Source organism: Notothenia rossii (assembly GCF_949606895.1).
Source record: "Notothenia rossii genome assembly, chromosome: 6".
Taxonomy (NCBI): domain Eukaryota; kingdom Metazoa; phylum Chordata; class Actinopteri; order Perciformes; family Nototheniidae; genus Notothenia; species Notothenia rossii.
Genome location: NC_136909.1, coordinates 50,395,548 through 50,417,715, shown reverse-complemented (window position 1 = coordinate 50,417,715; position 22,168 = coordinate 50,395,548).

The window sequence follows — 22,168 nt, the reverse complement described above, 5'->3', positions numbered from 1 at the left end:
TCGCTGGAGGAGGTCGATGGCTTTGGCTTCAGATGGTAGGGATATTAGGCCATCATCCACGTAGAAGTGTCTTTCTACAAACGCGACAGTATCGGCTCCATGCTCTCGTGAGCCCTCTCTTATGGCTCTTCGTAGCCCATAAGTTGCAACAGCAGGAGATGGTGAGTTGCCAAAGACGTGGACCTTCATCCGGTACTCAACAACTTCCTTGTTCACGTCACTGTCCTTATACCACAAAAACCGGAGGAAGTTGCGATGGTTTTCGTGCACTAAGAAACAATGAAACATCTGTTGGATGTCTGCAAGAATTGCAACCCTCTCTTTCCGGAAGCGTAAAAGCACTCCAAGGAGGGAGTTGTTGAGATCGGGTCCAGTGAGGAGCACGTCATTGAGGGAGACGCCGGAGTACTGGGCACTGGAATCAAAGACAACCCTGATCTGATTGGGTTTCTGTGGGTGATAAACCCCAAACGTTGGGAGATACCAGCACTCCTCCCCTTCTGTCAGCGATGGTGCTTCCTCTGCATGTCCATTTGCAAATATCTTCTTCATGAATGTCACGTACTGTTCTTCCATTTCTGGTTTTCTTTTCAAGGTTCGTTGCAAGGATGCGAACCGATTGACTGCCTGCTCTTTGTTATTTGGTAAAGGCTGGCGTAGTTCTCTGAAGGGCAGTGGGGCGACCCAACTGTTAGCTTCATCTCTGTAGACGTTTGTGTCCATTATCTTCATGAAGATGGTGTCTTCCACTGATGGAGCAGGTTTGTTGTCGTTCTCAGTACGGTTGAACACTGTCTGTCCTAGCATACTCTCTGGTGCTGTACCAGACCTGTTAAGGCTACGGGGCGTCTCCTTGACATGCATGAAGCTTGTACAGGGTTGAAAGATTGAGTGGCGACCGCTGTCTAGCACGTTTGTCTTGAACGTGTTGACTGTTGGTTTATGTACATTACCCAAGCACACTTCTCCTATCACTACCCAACCTAAATCCAGACGTTGGGCAAAGGGGGCATTATGCGGTCCGTTGACCTGCTGCCTTACCTTGTGTGCCCTAAGGACATCTCTTCCGAGCAGCAGTAGTATTTCTGCCTCTGGGTCCAGTTCAGGGATGTGCTCGGCAATGTGATGGAGATGAGGCTGATGAAGAACAGCGTTCGGTGTTGGAATCTCAGACCGATTATTCGGGATCTCATGACACTCAATGAGTGGTGGGAGAGAAATGAGCACTGTGCCGTCCAGTGACTCGATTTCGAATCCTTCTGCCCTCTTGCCGGATGTTTCTATGATGCCGGAGCAAGTTCTGAGATGGTACGGGAATGGTTTGCTCTTCACACTGAACAGCTTGAAGAACTCTGGTCTTGCTAATGAGCGATTGCTCTGGTCATCCAGGATCACATAGGCTTTGATGGCCATGTCCTTTGAACCCTTGGGGTAAAGCTTTGCGAGACACATCTTTGAGCATGAGCGGCTCCACTGGCCTGGACTGCAAACTTCTGTGCAGCTTGCTCCAACGACAGCAATGTCGGGATCATCTTCTCCCTCCCCGCCGTACTCTCGTGACGGTGAAGGAGCCTTGACGGTTTGAGGAGGTGGGCCAGGGTGCATGGCTGTATCATGACTGGTGCTGTTGCATTCAAAGCACTTCACAGAGAACCTGCAGTCTTTGGCAAGGTGAGAGATGGAGGCGCAACACTTAAAACATATTCCTTTCTCTCTGAGGAAGGCCTTTCTATCATCAAGGAGTTTATTCCTGAATGTTCTACACCTTTTAAGGGGATGGGGTTTGTTATGTAACGGGCAGTTCTTGTAAGGGTCATTGGTTGTGGAAAGATCCGTTTTGTGCACTGAGATGGGTTTGTTGGTGTTAAAGTTCCGTGAAAATGGTTTGTCAGGTTTGGTGGGTGTTGTGGTGCTGCCTTGATGAATGAAGCTAGGGTCGCTACGCTTTTTTGCCTCGTAGCTAACAAAGTTGCAAAAATACTCGAAGGGGGGGAAACGCCCGTCGCTTCCTTCTTTGTACCGTGACCCTGCGGACACCCACTTCTCCTGAAGCCCGTAAGGGAGTTTGTCCACGATTGGTCCTATCCCGCGAGAGGTGTCCAGATAGGACAAGCCGGTCAGATATCCATCTTCTTTAGCACCTTGGATCTCTGCAAGTAGATCCCCAAGCTCACGTAACTTCAAGTGATCCTTGGCTGAAATCTTAGGAAAGTTGTCCAGGCGCTGGAACATTGACTTTTCGATGACTTCGGGGGCAGCATAAGATTCACGCAACCGTTCCCATGCTTTGTCTAGAGCCAGATTGGGGTTGTTGACATGCACCGATCGCATGCGTTTAACCTGTTCACTAGATTCTTTTCCAAGCCATTTGGTCATGAGGTCCAACTGTTGGGTTGCTGTTAGGTTGACTTCGTTGGCTGCACTTGAGAAGGAGGAGTACCATGCACGATAATTCTCGGGCTTGTCATCAAACTGGTACAGCCCTGAAGTCACAAGGTCTCTTCGTACCAAATACTGTGCCAAAGGCTCCCCTAAATTGGACGTGGGTGTGCCAGTTTGAGGGAAATGTCGTGGAGTATACGACGGAGCATGAGCATTCATGGTGGGGTTGGCTCTACTAACCTTAGCCTTTGTTTCAGTTTTAGTTGGGTCAAATAATTCTGGTGGAGACGGTTGCTTGATGTCTGCATTTTCCCTGCTGACAGGTTGTAATTGTGAATCGTCTTCCACAGGTGGATGCCATGATATGAAGCTGTCATGTGACCTTGCTTTGAGTGAGGGAGCAACGGGTAAGGGTGAGGAAGGAGAACGATTTTTAAGGCTGATCTGGGATAGAACGTATTCACTGGTGCGTTCGATTTTCCCCTTTTCGGATTCAGATTTCCCGTCTTCGATAACAGACTGCATCGCCTCTGCATCTTCCAACACTCGAGCTGTCACTATGGCTGCGTCAGCTTCTCTATGAAGGGTTAGCACTTCCAACTCTGTGTCTAACCTTATAGTTTCCAATTTATTTTGAGCGTCTCTAGTAGCTCTTTCTGCTTCTCTAGCAGCCTTTTCCAATTTTAGCTTAGCCTCCTGGCTAGCATATGAAGCTCTCACCTTTGCTGCTTCTGCTTCAGCCCGAGCATGGGCTGCCCTTACTGATGATGCTGATGTTTTGCTGCTCCTAGCACTGCCGACAGCCGACCTGTTGCTTGTTGCCATCGCGACCACTTCAAAACATCCAATGCTGCCTTTTCACTCTAGTGTTCTCGTGCAGTGTGTCGAAACTCTGACTAAACACTGAGTTAAACCGTAGCCAATGAGACAAAGTCGTAGTAAGCTTGACCTTTTACTTTCACTTCTTCATCAACAGACGGTGAAAACTGCAAATACAATAATACAAAAATATTGTGTCTATTTATGACAACCTTATGACTAACATCACGTTATGCATAGTTATAAATAACAGAAACTGTCCAATACTGAAATGAGGCATTCTGATTGACAATTGCATCACTTTTTAGCTTGTATACAACTACAACTCAAATCGCCCTAAACAACACATCAAACAGTTTTTCGAACTAAATCCATCATAATATAACATCTTCAACATGTCCTTTAACAATCAAACAACTCACGGCATTGCCACTCTGATGCCTCCAAGTGGATGCTGATTGATTATGTTCCGATGCACATGTCGGCCATTCTTTCTACCCAGCTAAGTTCAACAGGAAGATCGCCGGAAGAGACTGAACCGGAAGTGACTAAACCGGAAGTGACGTCGTCGCAAAAACTAAAACAACAAAATAATATTAATTTTTACATTAGCTAATTTAAACTGTAAAGTAATTATTTAAGAAATAAATGTAATAATATTAAATGCCTGGAGAGGCAACACACTGACATTATTACAATTTTTGAAATGGTTCTCCTCTCTCCTGCAGTCAGCTGTGATTCCAGGTGTTCATGCTGCCGCCTGCCTCCTCCTTTCATCATATCCAGTACCAGGAGAGCTTATCCAAAGACCTCATCACACCTCCTCTTCATCCCATCTCCTCATCAAATCCAGATCTTCAGCATTATCACCAGTGTCTAGACCCCGGGGGGTTCCCTATATGCTCACGGCTGCTTTTCCCCTCTTAGATATACGATTTCAGGATTGGGGTCTAATCGCCAAAGACTTAACATTTATCATATGACATGTGTCAATAAATGTTCTTTAAACAAAATGAAGTCTCTCCTGATTGAACTGTCTGGACCCCATCCTCAACTTTTTTCAAACCATAACATGCCTTCAGAGGGCTTTCCTGTTGATAAGGTTTGGTGGATTTTTTAATAGAATAATTGTAATCCATATTACCTTTTAATCTATATAAATTGTATTAACATTTTTTGTCACTATTTTGTTCACCTAGTTCTACTATGCAAGCCATCAGAGGTATACATTTGTTAACATCTCTTTTAGGTTTCATTTCTTATATTTGTGAATTTCTATATAAAATGCTAATTTCTACCTGAAATGCTTATGTATTTGTAATTACATTTTCGTAAAGCTTTCACTTTTTCAGCGGAATAAATATTATAACTGGTTTTTTTCAGCATTGCCAGCTTCACTGTTGAGCGTGATGTTGTGCCCAGCATTCTCCTGTCCTGTGCTCTGAAATCAAAATGTGGATAAGAATAAAACAACACTAAAATATACACTACAATACAACTTGTAAAACTTTTTAAAAAACACAAGGTTGTTCATTTGTGTGTATACATATACAACACAGGCAATATACATATATATATACAATTATAATTAATACAACTGTTAATTTAGTGGGAATGCTGTTAACAGCATTCCAACTAACTGTTTTTCTACGGACGAAAAGTTTATTATTATTCCGCCGGTATTTTGCCGCGCTTCTCCTCCCGCATTGAACATCGCAGAAACTCCGTTCAAACGTCAAAACGTACAGCTCGCTCGGGAATCGATGGCTATTACTTTTCTCATTCATAACTTTCATAATTCCAGAGATACATCCCATAATACATCACATTTTTAACATTGAAGTCAATGGAGAAAATCTTCAGACTTCAACAAATCTTCATGCAATTCAACTGCTAACTGTTCATTCATACTTTCACTCAGACACCTCATTCCAACTTTAAAATTGTACACATCTTTCTGACATTATTCGTGTAAAACAACTTTTAAATCTGATTTTTACTTTTAGAGATATTATACATTGTTCAGACCTTGTTTTAGAGGTTGTCTTCACATTTTAACATTAACTAGAGTGTGTGATGTCACAGAGTGGAGGACAGCTTGAAATTCGCATTCATATATTTTTTTTAAACTGCCATAATTCCCAAACCCTACATTCCTGAGACATAATTTATCATGAAAAACGTAGGAAAACTTCTCGTAGCTTGAAAAATGACAAATAATTAAGCAAAAAATAATTAAACAACATGCTTTTTGAGGGCATGAAGTGACAAAAACGTTCAACATTCCTCCATTAAACCCCATTGTAATTTCAGGCAGATATTTCCTCACGGCAGCAGCTGCACACCTTTAGTTAAACTGCCAAAAAGGCCACATTATTAACCCGAAACTACACAAAAATGACAGTTCAGATACTCAACTTCCTTGACATGCTTCACGTTTTGAAATTTCAAAGATATTTGTTACGGTTCTTCCACAAAACGTTCACATGTAAGAGGGTTATCTCTCATTCAGAACAATGAAGCCTTTGATCTCTAAAGAGCTCTTTAGCTCAATTGACCTTTCGCAAAGCCACGCCCCCCCCTGGTTACTGTTGCTAGTCCGACAAGCTGAGAGCCAGATGCGTTAAACAAAGCCATAATGGAGGGTCTCCGTAACGTCGGAGTCGCCTTAACAGACTCATTTTGGAGCAATAACGCAGCAATATCCTCCAGGTCCCGACAAAAGGTGCTACAATACGCTATGGAGTGTTATATCCACAGTATAAACATTAGAAAAGAGGGAGGCACAACATCAATAGAGGCACTTGCATACAGGTCGCAGTGCAAGAGTGAAAAACCACATGAGCTGTATGTCAAATTCGACGGAATTATTATTATTATTTTTGGAATAAAACAATACAATCACAAGAGGCATTAAATGTTGTAGTTTGTCTAAAGTTAACTACCGTTTCCTTGGTGGCTTTCTGCATCCACCTTGTTGTTCCTTTGTGGGGGTCGGGGTGCCCACTTGTGCAGCAGGATTAGGGAAGTCGGCAGTAGGCTTTCCATTACCAAAATGCTACAACGATTAAAGCAAAATATAAATGAATGATTGCCTGTTGGCTTTCTTGTTTGTACTTTGACCACAGGTAGACTAATAACGGAGCTCAGCTGTTCAGACATTATTATGCATCAAGTGATATACATGGTCAAGACGACCTATAAGCACACAGTTTACAGCTGTAGTCGTGTGACTTTAGCTCACGTTAGTTAGTGAAATTAGTTAATTAAATTAGTTAGTTAATTTGTGAATGTAATCTTTGCTAGCTAACTAGCTACGTTAGCACGTATTTACCTTGGAGCAAACGTATTTGTGTTTGTTGATATTCGCCATATTCAGCTGGGCATGGGGCCTGCCGCATTTCTTTATCCACTGGCGGCATCTTGCCTCTCGGGTTTTGGGTTTAGGAAACGGGTAAAATATCACCCCCCCCCCCCCCCCCCCCCCCCCCCTCTAAGCTTATGGGATATCTGCTATCCGATTTGCAAAGACCATAAGCACAACGCTTCACCATTTTCGCAATGAATTTGAACGCTAAGCTTGTCGGACTTCCACAGGGAGCCGCGCACGCGATCGAATATGATTGGACAACGGGCATTTAGGGGCGTGGCTTTGCGAAAGGTCAATTATAAACACCTGTGTAATGGAACACGATGGTGTCATCACTCCAACTGACATGCTCAGAGCAGCAGACTTCAGATAGCAGTGTGCAAACATTCCAGCCTTGAAGACATCTACGGGACAGTTTTGAGATTTTTTCCAATGCCGTTGCCATGGCAAAACAATGCTCGCCTTGAAACACGGTTTTCTCATAACTTCAGTAAAAATACTCCAAACAACCTAGAACTTCACAGGTTTGGTAACGATGCAGCCATCAATGCATCTAAGCGTAGAATGGGGTGTCATCAAATGCCGTTGCCGTGGCGACGGACCACTCGCCATGAAACACGATGTGGCTGTAAGTCCCATCGACACGGTCCAATCGTCCCCCAATCTTCACTTGTATATCACCGGTCCATGCCTCAACAGCTCTACGCCAATTCTGAGATCTCACCATATGCCGTTTCCATGGAAACGCATCCCTCGCCATTAAACATGATGTTGCTATAAGTCCAATGGACACGGTCCAATCGTCCCCCAATCTACAGTTGTATATCACCGGTCCATGCCTCAACAGCTCTATGCCAAATCTGAGATCTCACCATATGCCGTTTCCATGGAAACGCATCCCTCGCCATAAAACATGATGTTGCTATAAGTCCAATGGACACGGTCCAATCGTCCCCCAATCTTCACTTGTATATCACCGGTCCATGCCTCAACAGCTCTACGCCAAATCTGAGATCTCACCATATGCCGTTTCCATGGAAACGCATCCCTCGCCATAAAACACGATGTCACTATAACTCCTATGAACATGTTCAAAAAGTGCTCAAACTTCACACGTGTACTAACAGTCCGGCCGTGAAGACATCTACCGGACAGTTTTGAGACTTCTTCAAATGCCGTTGCCATGGCAACACAATGCTCGCCATGAAACACGGTTTTCTCATAACTTCAGTGAAACTCTCCAAACGCCCCAAAACTTCACAGGTTTGGTAACGATCAACGCATCTAAGCGTAGTATGGGGTGTCGATAAATGCCGTTGCCATGGCGACAGATCATTCGCTATCAAGTTAGTTCAGAAGTTTGCAGTTCAAATATTCTGCTGCTTTTCCAAGCCTTTTTACTTTCTTTTCTTCTCTCACAACACATTCAAGCCCCCAGTGTTCATGTATTATTTCAATCTAAATTCTTCACTTTCTTCTTACACATTACATTTCAGCATAGCAGTTTTGCGTCAGATTTTCAGCATAAAGCATTCCCACCAGCAATTTCTTCAGGAATTGCATTCTCTAGTTTGATTAGAGCTTTGACACATATCTTTATTGATATATGTATAAATATGACGACTTAATATATAGTCGACCTAATAGCAAACAGCTACGTTCAACTCTTTTAATGGTATATTGCAAGTGCAATAAGAAGCTACAGGAACGTTAATCTACGTCGGTAATATTAACTTTATTTAATACAACATTTACGGTACAAGATTTACATCATACAGCCCATGTAGTATAATATTTTACAAATGATGAATTACAGCAAACATGTGCAATATATCCATTATTACAGCTCCGTGGGATGGCAGTAAGGCCATATGGTCCGTTGTTATTGTGCATCCATGGGTAAATACAAACTCATGTAGTACTGAACATGTCACATGAACGTGCCGGGCGGTGCTGTCCCGTGGGTTAGATGCGCCTTCATAATGCCGAGGGAAATAACTCTCAGAATAACGTTATTAGCAAATTTGTACAACTTGAGGAACGAATGTTTTTAATAAGGGCTATACAAACGTTCATACTGGGTAGTTTATTTAGTTTAAAAAAAATTATCCAACGAGTTACAGACCACTCTTTCCCAATGTAAGTCAATGGGAAAAAGAGTTTCCGGGACCAGCAACCAAACGGAAGTGTAGTACCGCCGTTTGGCCACAACGAATATTCTCATCAGACTCCGGCGTGCTTCCTGGGGGCTTGGCTCAGCCACACCTTTTGCTGAACCAGGAAGTAACCTCCCCCAACCACAGTAACTCAAAGACAAAGAAGTTATTATTGCTAAAATGTGTGAAAATAAACCAAATAATGTAAGGTTACAAGCAAATGAAAGGTTTAAAATTAATACTGAAATGTGTGTTGTTAATTGTTAATGTGGTTTACTGCAATGAAGTAAACTATTGGAGGTGAGTGTGCAGTGTAATTGCTGTTTGGCTGTTGCGATGTCCTCAGGAAGCATTACATTTTTGAAATACCATGGACACACATGTTATCTCAAACATATATAAGCTATAACATCTGATCTGATGTACTTTTGTTTTTAGGATTTGGAGATATCCATCAGCAACTACAGGCCTATGTCCTGGGTCTCTTATTCAGTGCTGTAATACAGTTTTTAGCCTGGCTATGTCTCAGGAGTCAGAAAGTCGGCCCTCCATTCAGAGGGTTGGTGGTTCCCTCTCCGTCCCCTGCAGTCAGCATCTCATTGTGTCCTTGGGAAGATGCTTTAAATTGCTCCAAATGGCACTGCCTACAGTGTGTGAGCTGGTTGCACCTTGTATGTCAGCCTCTACCTCACAGACCATAAAGGTCACTTTATATGCAAAATCCACCTTTTCATGTCTTGTATACATACATACATACAAACATACATACGTGTCACCAGTGTTTTAAAGGTGGGGTAGGTAATTCAATTCAGAAACACTTTTTGTTATATTCTATGGAATGCTCTTAACATCCCGATAGCAATGAATAAATTAAATGCTTTGACAATAAATACATACGTGTTGGAGGAGGGGCTCTATAAGGAAGTCTGAAGGAAGGGGCAGATTTTTTTCTGTAGAGTATTTTCTAATTCTAGCGCACTCGAGCTGGTTTCTCCATTCTTACCTACCCTACCTTTAAGACACTTAGGAATGTTTCAGGAACAAAGACCCCCTCTTTTTTGTCCTGATCCATCTATATAAAAACCTGTCTGAAAATGAGCTGATCAGATTTTGCCACAATGTTTATTATGGTTGTCCAACCATTAGCCAATAACCAACCAAGGTAATCCCCCCCCCCACACACCTTATCACCTGAATCTCCTCCTAGAGCACCATGGTGCTGAAACAGAGGGGTTTATGGGACGCTGCAATGCATGAACTGTTTGGTATTCCAGCCAAACAATTCAGAGACATGTTTTGTATTTATCTGAGACCTGTAATATATTGTTGAAAAAGAGTACAATTGGGGACCTTTAAGGATGCTGAGAGGTGACATTGCCTCACCCCTGTGAGGTAATGGACTGCTATCAGGAGGAAAACAATGACAGCATGTGTCTTCCCTGTTATTGTGAATTATTCAAGATCACATTCCTCAGAAGACAAAGATGACTCATGCAGAGGTACACATGACCGCTGTGGCAAAACATCTCAGCATTCCTCAGCAGCAGTCTAATATTTCACACGCAGAGCGAGGTTTATTGATCTAGGAACCATGTCTTGAGATTGAACTCCAGCACACAGTCTTCAGGCTCTCTCTGCTTTTCACTACTCTCTGGTGTTGTTTCAAACTTTGTGAAACTTTGCAAGAAGTTAAATAACAGAACAAATGTCAGTGCCAGCTCAATCCTTTGGGATTATCACACTGATGTTTGAACTGACTGTGTGGAGGGCTCGTTATCGCTGCCCCTGACCACTTTGCATGGCCCATTATCTATGCTCTGACAGCCCCCCAGAACAGAGCAGAGGCGCTTTATGCCTCCATGAGGCTCTCAGAGAATAGATTTCAGAAACATTGGAAACAGGAGAACAGGCAGATAGATTAAAGACAGCACAGCACTTTGATTCATTCTCAGGATGCATATCTAAGAGAAAACTGATGTAAACATAAATGCAGTAGTAATTTTAAGTAGAAGTAACTGAGTAGATTTACTCAAGTACTGTTCTTAAGTACAATTTTTAGTTACTTGTACTTTACTTGAGTATTTGAATCTTTTGCAATTTTTTTCTTTTACTCCACTACATGTATTTAATACCTTTAGTTATTTCACAGATGTGGATGAATGATGTGAAATATAATCAAGTGTTAAATCAGTGTGCATCTAGACCGGGTGAGGACACTACCTATTGACTCAGCAATCAATGTAAGTTATATTCTTGTTTAAATAGACTTCTCTGTTTCATTTATTCTACTCTGTATAATTGTTCTGTATTTATTGTAGCTGAAACGGCACTTTTGAGAGATTTAAAATCTCAGATCTGCTCAACTGAACCTGTTACACAGGTCTCAGTGGGTCACGCGTCTCAACCCTGCATTACAATAGACAGGAACACTCTGCTGTCGCCCATCAGCTTTAGAGAGTTAACTAATTAGAGGGGCGTGGCACCACAGCTGTGAGAACTCAGCAACCACGTGTCCATTTTAGGTAGCTCTTTCCTGGAGCTTCAGCGTCAGACAGACGAAGACTGACAAAGACATTGGAGTCCTGCGGGAGTAAGACTGACAAAGACGGGAGGCAAAGAGGAGGCAAATCCTACTCTGATTGAGCTAAGTATCTCTAGTATTTTATTTTATTTGTTTTTTTAGCCCCTCATGCTATAATCATGTGTATTTTCTCCATTCCTATTCATGTGTCTTCTCGCAATTATCACTGGCCCCGTGTGTCTCCTAATCGATATAACCGGCCTGCTCTCGTCTATCCCACATGCTCCACTGAGATCCAACAGCTAGTTGCAGGTGGCCTGTGGTACTGCCAGTCAGCTGTTCCTAAGGCTGACTTCATCTCTGGCTACGCTTTCCTGCAGTCTCTGGATTTCCTTGCTCTCACTGAGACCTGGATTACTCCATCCAACACATCCACCCCAGCAGCTCTCTCCACAGCATATTCCTTCTCCCATACACCCAGACCCTCTGGCAGAGGAGGGGGCACTCGTCTCCTGCTCTCTCCCAACTGGAGCTTTTCCCTCTTCAAGCTACCTAACTTCACTCCTTCCACCTTTGAATTCCATGCCGTCACAGTAACCCATCCTATACAATGAACCATTGTTGTTCTCTACCGTCCACCAGACGCCTTGGGGGACTTCTTGGAAGAATTAGATAATCTCCTCTCACACATCCCAGAAACTGGCCCTCCCGCTGTACTTCTCGGAGACTTCAACCTCCAGACAGGGAAGATAGACAAACTACCGTCTCTGTTAACCACCTCACTGTCTCCATCCCCACCAACTCATAAAGCTGGCAATGTCCTTGATCTCATATTCTCAAGGAACTGCACTATGTCTAACCTCTCTGTAAACCCGCTTCACACCTCAGATCACTTCTTCATTTCATTCTCTCTACCCCTTTGTTACCCTTTCCAAACATAACAACCTAATCTCTTCTCATCCGGCACCTGTAACCTCCGTTCCCTCTCCCCCTCTACCTTTGCCTCATCGGTGCTCTCAGCCCTCCCTTCCTCTGACTCGTTCCAACTCCTGCCTCCAAACTCTGCTGCAGAAACTCTCCTCTCCTCTCTACTCTCTCATCCTCTCTGGAATCTCTCTGTCCTCTCACATCTCGGCAGGCTCGTCAGTCCCCTCCTGCTCCCTGGCTAAATGACGCACTGCGTGCTAATAAAACCATCCTTCGGGCAGCAGAGCGGAAAATGTGGAAATCCAAACACCATGACGACCTCCTAACCTATCAGGCTCTCCTCTCCTCTTTCTCTGCTTCGATCTCTCAGGCAAAAAGCACTTTCTTTCAAGATAAGATCCAATATTCCTATTCCAATCCCCAAAAACTATTTTCCATCTTTTCCACCCTCTTGGACCCCCCCAAAGCCCCTCCCCCCTCCTCCCTTCTGTCAAGCGACTTTGTTAACCACTTTGAAAAAAAGGTTGATGATATTCGCTCTTCTTTTTCTGACTCACCTTTACTCACCGCTGGGTCACCAGACCCTCCCTTCACCCACACACTGACCTCCTTCTCCCCTCTCTCTCCAAGTGAGGTTCTTACCCTCATTACCTCTGCCCGTCCTACCACCTGTCCTCTGGACCCTATCCCCTCAAACCTCCTTCAGACTATCGCTCCTGATATTCTACCGTTTCTCACCCATTTCATCAACACTTCTCTAACTTCTGGTCGCTTTCCAAACAGTTTCAAGGAGGCAAGAGTAAACCCTCTCCTAAAGAAACCAACTCTCAACCCGTCTGATGTTATAAACTACAGGCCTGTCTCTCTCCTCCCGTTCCTGTCTAAAACACTTGAACGCGCTGTCGTTAAACAACTCTCCTGTTATATCCATCAGAACAACCTTCTGGATCCGCACAAGTCTGGTTTCAAGGCAGGTCACTCCACAGAAACTGCCCTCCTTGCTGTCTCTGAGGAACTGCACATGAATAAAGCAGCCTCCCTCTCCTCTGTCATCCTCCTTCTGGACCTGTCTGCTGCATTCGACACGGTGAACCATCAGATCCTCCTTTGCACTCTCCAAGAACTTGGAGTTTCAGGCACTGCACTTTCCCTCTTCACCTCATACCTCAAAGACCGCACCTACAGGGTAACTTGGAGAGGGTCCGAGTCCGAACCTTGTCAATTAACTACAGGGATCCCTCAGGGCTCTGTTCTTGGTCCCCTCCTCTTCTCCTTGTACACAAACTCGCTCGGATCAGCCATTAGCCCGCATGGTTTTTCATACCACTGTTACGCTGACGACACCCAATTAATTCTGTCCTTTCCCCGCTCAGAGACCCGGGTCGTCGCACGCATCTCTGCATGTCTAGCTGACATCTCTCAGTGGATCTGCTCATCACCTCAAGCTCAACCTTGACAAGACTGAACTGCTTTTCCTTCCGGGAAAAGATTGTCCCACTCTTGACCTAACAATCAACATCGGCACCTCTATTGTTTCCCTGACTCAGAATGCAAGGAATCTGGGTGTGATCCTAGATAACAAACTGTCCTTCACTGCAAACATCGCCGCTACAACCCGCTGCTGCAGATACACGCTTTACAACATCAGGAGGATACGTCCCCAGCTGACCCAGAAAGCAACGCAGGTTCTGGTCCAGGCTCTTGTCATCTCACGCCTAGACTACTGCAACTCCCTCCTGGCTGGTCTGCCTGCATGTGCCATCAGACCTCTGCAGCTCATCCAGAATGCAGCGGCTCGTCTTGTCTTCAACCTTCCAAAATCCTCCGCTCCCTTCACTGGCTTCCAGTAATTGCTAGAATCCACTTCAAAACATTGGTACTTGCGTACCCTGCTGCGAATGGATCTGGCCCTTCCTACATCCAGAACATGGTTAAACTGTAAACCCCAGCGCGTGCACTTCGCTCTGTATCAGCCAAACGACTCGCTGCACCCGCACTGCGAGGGGGACCCAAGTTCCCATCAGCAAAAACATGTGGGTTTGCTATCCTGGCTCCAAAATGGTGGAATGAGCTCCCCACTGAAATCAGGACAGCAGATAGCTTGCACATCTTCCGGCGCAGACTCAAAACTCATCTCTTTCGACTCCACTTCGAGCGATAGAATTACTAACAAAGAACTGCTAACAGAGCACTTATATACTAATAAAGGACTGGCTTATCTATAGCCAGTTGAGCAGCACTTGAAATGTTTGGCTCTATGAAACCTGATGTACTTATATGATTCTGTTTTCTTCAAGGTTATATCTTCCTGGTCGAATGTACTTATTGTAAGTCGCTTTGGATAAAAGCGTCAGCTAAATGCAATGTAATGTAAAATCAGACTTTAGTTCCACCTGGAGTAAATTCACAAGCTACCCTGCAGTATACAAAGTCATTCAAACTAGCTGCACCTTCACCAGCTTTGAGAACACTTTAATGATCAATCATTATAAAACATATCATATATATTATTCTGAAATCGACCAATCTGCACAATGACTACTTTTACTGTCGCTACTTTAACTATATTTTGATGATCATACTTTCCTACTTTTAATACAAAATTTTGATTGAACTTTTACTTATTACAGAGTATTCCTACACTCTGGTACTTCTACTTTTAGTCCAGTACTAGATTTGGGGACTTCCTCCACCTTTGCGTAAATGTAGATTGAGAGACTCTTAAGGCCACGGCTGCAGGTAGTGGGTGCGTTCACAAGCTATAGTCAGTCCGGCTAGGTCAGGGGTCGGCAACCCGCGGCCTTCGAGCCGCATGTGGCCCTTTAAGCCCTCTGCTCTGGCTCACTTGAGCTTAGAAAAAAATAAGAAGGAAATAAAATAAAAGTATTTGTAGGATTATTTATATTTTGTTGCATGGTTGAAAATGTTTCGTATCTTGTATTTTGAGGTGATACTGTGACACATAAATAAAAAACAAAACGGTTTTAATTAGGTCAACTAAAATATGCGTCACATCCTACTACGTTCCCGCGCGAGCGCCTTTTCTTGGAGGCGAATAACCTGACCCCCGGCTCGATGAGCGAACTATGGATAAATCAAAGAAAAGTATCGGAGGAACACAGGATTTAATTCTGCGTGGACAGAGTTCTATGCTTTCACAGCAAACGATGCTGGTTTACCGGTATGTTTGATATGTAGAGAGAAGTTGTTAACGGTGCTGCAGCCTTTACGTATCGAGGAACAACATGGGAGAGGAAGACAGCTGACAATCTTCCGTCATAATTCAATGGGGTATGTCTTTTATTTCAGAAAACACTTTTTGTTATATACCATGGAATGCTCTTAATGTCCCGAAAGCAATGAATATATTAAATGCTTTGACAATAAATACATACAAAAATTAATCTCTGGAAGCCGGAGCGCTGTAAAAAGCACGACCAATCATTTTAGCCGGCCCGGCTAAAATAACTGGATTGCTTACCTGCCTGTCAGCCTTCCATCTGTGCACAAACTTATCTCGTGGCCTCATTGGTCATGCACGTTCGTGTGTGTTGGAGGAGGGACTCTGTAAGAAAGTCTAAAGGAAGAGGCATATTTTTTCCGGTTGTGTATTTTCAAATTCTAGCGGACTCGAGCTGATTTCTCCATTCTTACTCTACCTTTAACTCTTTTTAGGGTGCAGCTTTATGTTTTATTTATTTCAAAGTGGGCCCATTTTAATTATTTTTTTCCTTCAAATGTGCAGAGGACTCCCCAAGTGCTGTGTTTAATTTATTTTAAAGTAGGCCTCTGTATTATTTTTAATTCTCCTTATAGGAGTTCTTTGTTTCTTATTAGAGGTTAACAGTTTTATATAATGTAATACATAGCCTAATAAATGCAAAAAAACTGTAGTTTTTGTCTGATATAACAATAAATACAACTTTATAAGCTATCAATCTATGAAATATTTTTTGCGGCTCCAGACAAACATTTTTTTTGGAAAAAGGAGCGAAATGGCTCTTTTGGTCAAAAATGTTGCAGACCCCTGTGCTAGGTAGACCACATCCAATCAGAGTCAAATGAATTATCTGGCTGTAAAAATGACCCTGTTGCATTCAGGACTGGACCCAGCCCGGTCAATCTGTTTTTCTTTGTTTGCATGCAAAGTGTCCTGACCTTTGCCTGCCTTTAGAGTCTTAATAAAGGATTTCTTTAAATCTATACCTGCAACATTACACTTATCTCCTCTAATCGTTCTGGCTGAAATGTGTGACAGGGTCATGGTGTTCAGGATGAACCATTAGAGAAGTTTGCTGGGAGAGGAGGCAGTGACCCCGGCTGAAGGTATGTGGGTGTGACTGAATTCCACGACTTAGCTTTGTTTTTCTACTTAGTAAAGGAAAAACAAAGGAATTATGTTTCAAAATGCCAGGTGAGGTTATACCAAGGAAAGGATCATTCTTTGGAAGGAAAGTGATATTTCAATAATATCACTCATTAAATACATTACAGTCCACTGGTGAAACACACACATCGTTATTCCATGTACTTTTTCTAAAATGCTTTTACAGTAGTAAAAATGCCCTTGTGGAGAAATCTTTATCACATCCTCTGATCCATACTTTGGTATTTCCTGGCTGCTGAGAGTTCATAATGAAAGCCAGCATTGCTCTCTTCCCTCCCTGTCCGGACGTGGCTCCTGATCAGACTCGTGCTTAGATAGAAAGAAAGCTTCTCTGCTAAAAGCTGGGGTGAAACTGGATTCAGCAGAAGTCCCACCTGATCTCAGTTTCGTTGACTCAAACTAGAATACATTTATTTGATCTGAACAGACTCACAGGGTTCAAAGCTCAAGCACAGCAGTGATGGAAGAAGTACTCTTTTTACTGAAGTTAAAGTAGCAATACTACATTTTAAACAACCCGGTATCCCGGCAAGACGTGAACATGTGACGATTTACCATGCTTGGAGACGTGAAGATGTCACGATTTTGTCCCTTCAAACGTGACAGTTACAAGGTATTGTTAACCCATGTTAACCAGTGGAGAAATAACCGGAAATACCAAGCAAATGCTACCCCGACGTAATGATTTATTTTTTAATAGTCACACTCGATTACGCCGATTTTCTTGTTGCCCCAGCTGGTCGACATCTCTTTTAGCAGAAACAAAGGCTACATTAATGTATTAAATCGATGTTAATCCATGCGTGTGGATGTGGAATTAACGGACGTGACGTTCTGCGATTGAGTTGCCAGGCAACAGCTTCAGTTCATGTTAATTTACAAACTCTTCAACTACAACCGTAGTTATATTTAAAAACATGTTAGAAGGCCTCACGAAATGCTTTTATGCAAATTAAAATGTAAATGTGAAGGAATGTGTGTATAACAAAAAACATCGGTCATAAACGAAACCGGAAACGGACGTAGGCAAGATCCTCAGCTCGATGATTGGATGGTTTAGCCGCAATGCATGCTGGGATTTGGTGTTTATGTGATGTGAAATCTGAAAACGTTTTTTAAAAACAAAATAATACTTTATTCCGAGTGTGCTTGCTTTTCTCTTTAAAAGTCATCACATAACGGCATTGTAATACACGGTTCGGCTGCATTAAATATTACTTATCTGCCGTAATTCTCTATTTATAGAGCCTTGCTGAGAAGACTTCTAGACAAACAGGAGAACTGCCGCCAAAACTGAAAACGTGACGTGGATCATAAATATATAAGCAATTAAACAACATCTTACATTTATTTTCACACAATACGTCTCCTTGCAATATCAACACTAATTCGGCTGAATTTTATATTTGATCCAACTAGTAGATAGGCTGTATTTACACCATAACGGTGCATATCTGATAGAAAGGGACACCTGGTGGTTGAAGAATGTTATTGAATTGTATTATTATATTATCAGCCACCAATTGTGCTAGTTCTCCCACTTAAAAATATGAGAGAGGCCTGTAATTTTCATCCTAGGTATACGTCAACTATGAGAGAAAAAATGAGAAAAAAACTAATCCAGAAAATCACATTGTCTGATTTTTAAAGAATTTATTTGCAAATTATGCTGGAATATAAGTATTTGGTCACCTACAAACAAACAAGATTTCTGGCTCTCACAGACCTGTAACTTCTTCTTTGAGAGCCTCCTCTGTCTTCCACTTGTTAATTGTATTAATGGCACCTGTTTGAACTCGTTATCAGTTTAAAAGACACCTGTCCACAACCTCAAACAGTCACACTCCAAACTCCACTATGGCCAAGACCAAAGAGCTGTCAAAGGACACCAGAAACAAAATTGTAGACCTGCACCAGGCTGGGTCTGCAATAGGTTAGCAGCTTGGTGTGAAGAAATCAACTGTGGGAGCAATTATTAGAAAATGAAAGACATACAAGACCACTGATAATCTCCCTCGATCTGTGGCTCCACGCAAGATCTCACCCCGTGGGGTCAAAACGATCACAAGAACGGTGAGCAAAAATCCCAGAACCACACGGGGGGACCTAGTCAATGACCTGCAGAGAGCTGGGACCAAAGTAACAAAGGCTACCATCAGTAACACACTACGCCGCCAGGGACTCAAATCCTGCAGTGCCAGACGTGTCCCCCTGCTTAAGCCAGTACATGTCCAGGCCCGTCTGAAGTTTGCTAGAGAGCATTTAGATGATCCAGAAGAGGATTGGGAGAATGTCATTGTCATATGGTCAGATGAAACCAAAATAGAACTTTTTGGTAAAAAGTCAACTAGACGTGTTTGGAGGAGAAAGAATGCTGAGTTGCATCCAAAGAACACCATACCTACTGTGAAACATGGGGGTGGAAACATCATGCTTTGGGGCTGTTTTTCTGCAAAGGGACCAGGACGACTGATCCGTGTAAAGGAAAGAATGAATGGGGCCATGTATCGTGAGATTTTGAGTGACAACCTCCTTCCATCAGCAAGGGCATTGAAGATGAAACGTGGCTGGGTCTTTCAGCATGACAATGATCCCAAACACACCTCCCGGGCAACGAAGGAGTGGCTTCGTAAGAAGCATTTCAAGGTCCTATAGTGGCCTAGCCAGTCTCCAGATCTCAACCCCATAGAAAATCTTTGGAGGGAGTTGAAAGTCCGTGTTGCCCAGCGACAGCCCCAAAACATCACTGTAGGAGATCTGCATGGAGGAATGGGCAAAAATACCAGCAACATTGTGTGAAAACCTTGTGAAGACTTTCAGAAAACGTTTGACCTCTGTCATTGCCAACAAAGGGTATATAACAAAGTATTGAGATTAACTTTTGTTATTGACCAAATACTTATTTTCCACCATAATTTGCAAATAAATTCTTTAAAAATCACACAATGTGATTTTGTTTTTCTCATTTTGTCTCTCATAGTTGAGGTATACCTAGGATGAAAATTACAGGCCTCTCTCATCTTTCTAAGTGGGAGAACTTGGACAATTGGTGGCTGACTAAATACTTTTTTGCCCCACTGTATGTAGTAGAGTAAAAATTACTATTGGCTTCTAAGATTTAGTGGAGTAGAAGTGTATAGCATAAACAGAGAATACTGAGGTAAAGTGCAAGTACCTCAAAAGTGTACCTGAGTACCGTACTTGTTACCACCTCTGCAGGGCAGTGAGCAGTGATGACGACTGCTGATGACAAAAAGGCTTGCAAACTAGATTCCTTCAAATGAACTCATTAATGGTCTACAGCAGGGATGAGCAACTTGGATAGTGGTGGGGGCCACATAATATATGCACTGGCCACCAGGGGGCCGCAGATTAACTTGGAACACACACACACACACACACACACACACACACACACACACACACACACACACACACACACACACACACACACACACACACACACACACACACACACACACACTCCATGTAATTATTAACAAATTAAGTCGGACATCTTCGTTGACATTTTACAATCTTTCAGGGAACATCCTCTAATAAGCTCACTAAACACAGACATGTTATTTAATTTGGCATGTTTGTATTGAACAGGTTATTTAGCAGTGGAATAAAACTATGTTATACGATTGGAAAGCACGGAAAATGTGTGTGCATTAAGGTTAACCATTAAGGTGACATAAACATGAAGTCATGAACACTGACCCAGACATTAGTTGTCTAACTTGAACCTAAGACACTTGTAGCCTGTCTCTGCTGACGCACAATAAGGGGAAGGTCAACACAGACACCTGTCAACCCGCACTCTGCTGTTCCTCAGCGCCGCTTCCCCTCCCTCCCGTTGAAATTATGAATGAAAAGGGTATAGTAATCATAGATAACACGGCAGGGTCCGTGACAGTTTGTTTTCATCTGATTTCAAATAAACAAAGTCTTGGTTTTTAGAATATTAAACTTGTTTCGCCCAGGCATGACAACAGCCTGTGTTTCTTGTGAGTGTTTCCCGGGAAACAAACACAATACACACAAACGCGTCACAGATTATTTTGCGGTATTTGGCTGCCGAACGAAATCATGTACGCAGCTCGCGACGTAACTAGGAATCTAGTGGACGATATCAGTACTACAAGTTAAAACAACATTTAAAAAGAAAAATAATTACGTTCGCAGCGTCCCTAGCAACCACCTTGGTAACAATGAAAACGTTGTATGGACACAATTCCCTGAAGTAATATTCGTAATAACTATCAAACTAAAGATCATGTATATCCATCCACTGCACACATAATCTGAAATAACATCTCATATTTCTCGCATCAAATGACATCAAAACGCATATTAATGGCCAAACTAACTTTAAAATTTTCCACCGAGAATAAAACGAAGTTCGGCCATGTTTTTTTTCCTGCAGGGTGAAATTTGAAGATCACGTGACATAGACGCCAGCCATTGGAATGAATGATGAAAAAAAACGTAGGGATCCTACAATTTCAGAGCCGTTTTTGTAGAAATACTACGTCCTACAGTACGTTGTGATTATATGTTTTTTTGTGAGACTGGGTTGGATTGTCAAGTCCCAAAACAAACCAACATGCAATATATTAAACGTTAAGTACTTTGTCAGGCATAATATAGATACCCCTAAAGTATTATTTAATATTTAAATGTTTTTATAAAATATAACACATTCAAAAGTGCTTTACAAAAATTAAAGACATTAAGAAAAAGGCATTTTAAACAGTCATTAAAAAGCAACACAATCTACCTGCATTGCATTACTCTAAACGTGTAATAACGTGCTTTAACCTGTAGGTGGTTTGGGTTAAAAAGCTGTCAAGTTTACAGTGTTAAAAAAATAAAATATACTGCTCTTTCTGGTTTAGTTTACGACGGATATATTTAGTTATTGTTTTGATATTTGTAACACAAAAGCGATGGGAAAAACCCACAGCAACACAGAAAAGATGGTCTTAACATGACCCAGTGGTATAGTAGTTAATAAAAAACAATAATATCAAAACAAAATATTACTACTAACTTTATTGTGAAATTCAAACTGAACAGTAAAATAGTTTCTGGTCTATTCTGAGCCCGATCTCTGTAGATAAATAAAAATAAAGAACTACGACAGATGTGTAATATTTAATGCAGCCGAACCATTTATTACAATGCATTCATGTGATGACTTTCAAAGAGTAAAGCAAGCACTGCTGAATAAAGTATGATTTTATCTTTTACGAAACCTTTTTTTTTCATATGGAATGCAGTTGGAGGTCAACCAATCACAGAGCTTGAGAACTAATCATGGGGTTCGTCAAACAGAGCACATGGTGTAGTCCTAAACGATAGCTGGGGATTCTGGGTAGTGTAGTGTCTTCTGCCATCCTTTACTCCGAAAAAATATTTGTTTCTCCGAATCGAAGGGAAAACTACAAAAGCATTGCACACAATTTAAACCAATCAATGTTGTGTAATTAACAAGGATAATCTGGTGTTTTTTAGTCGATGAGTAGTGCAGATATCACTGTCAAATCAATTGACAGTAAGGGGCATACTTACTTCCAGGTGTACAATTCTCCGTTATCCAA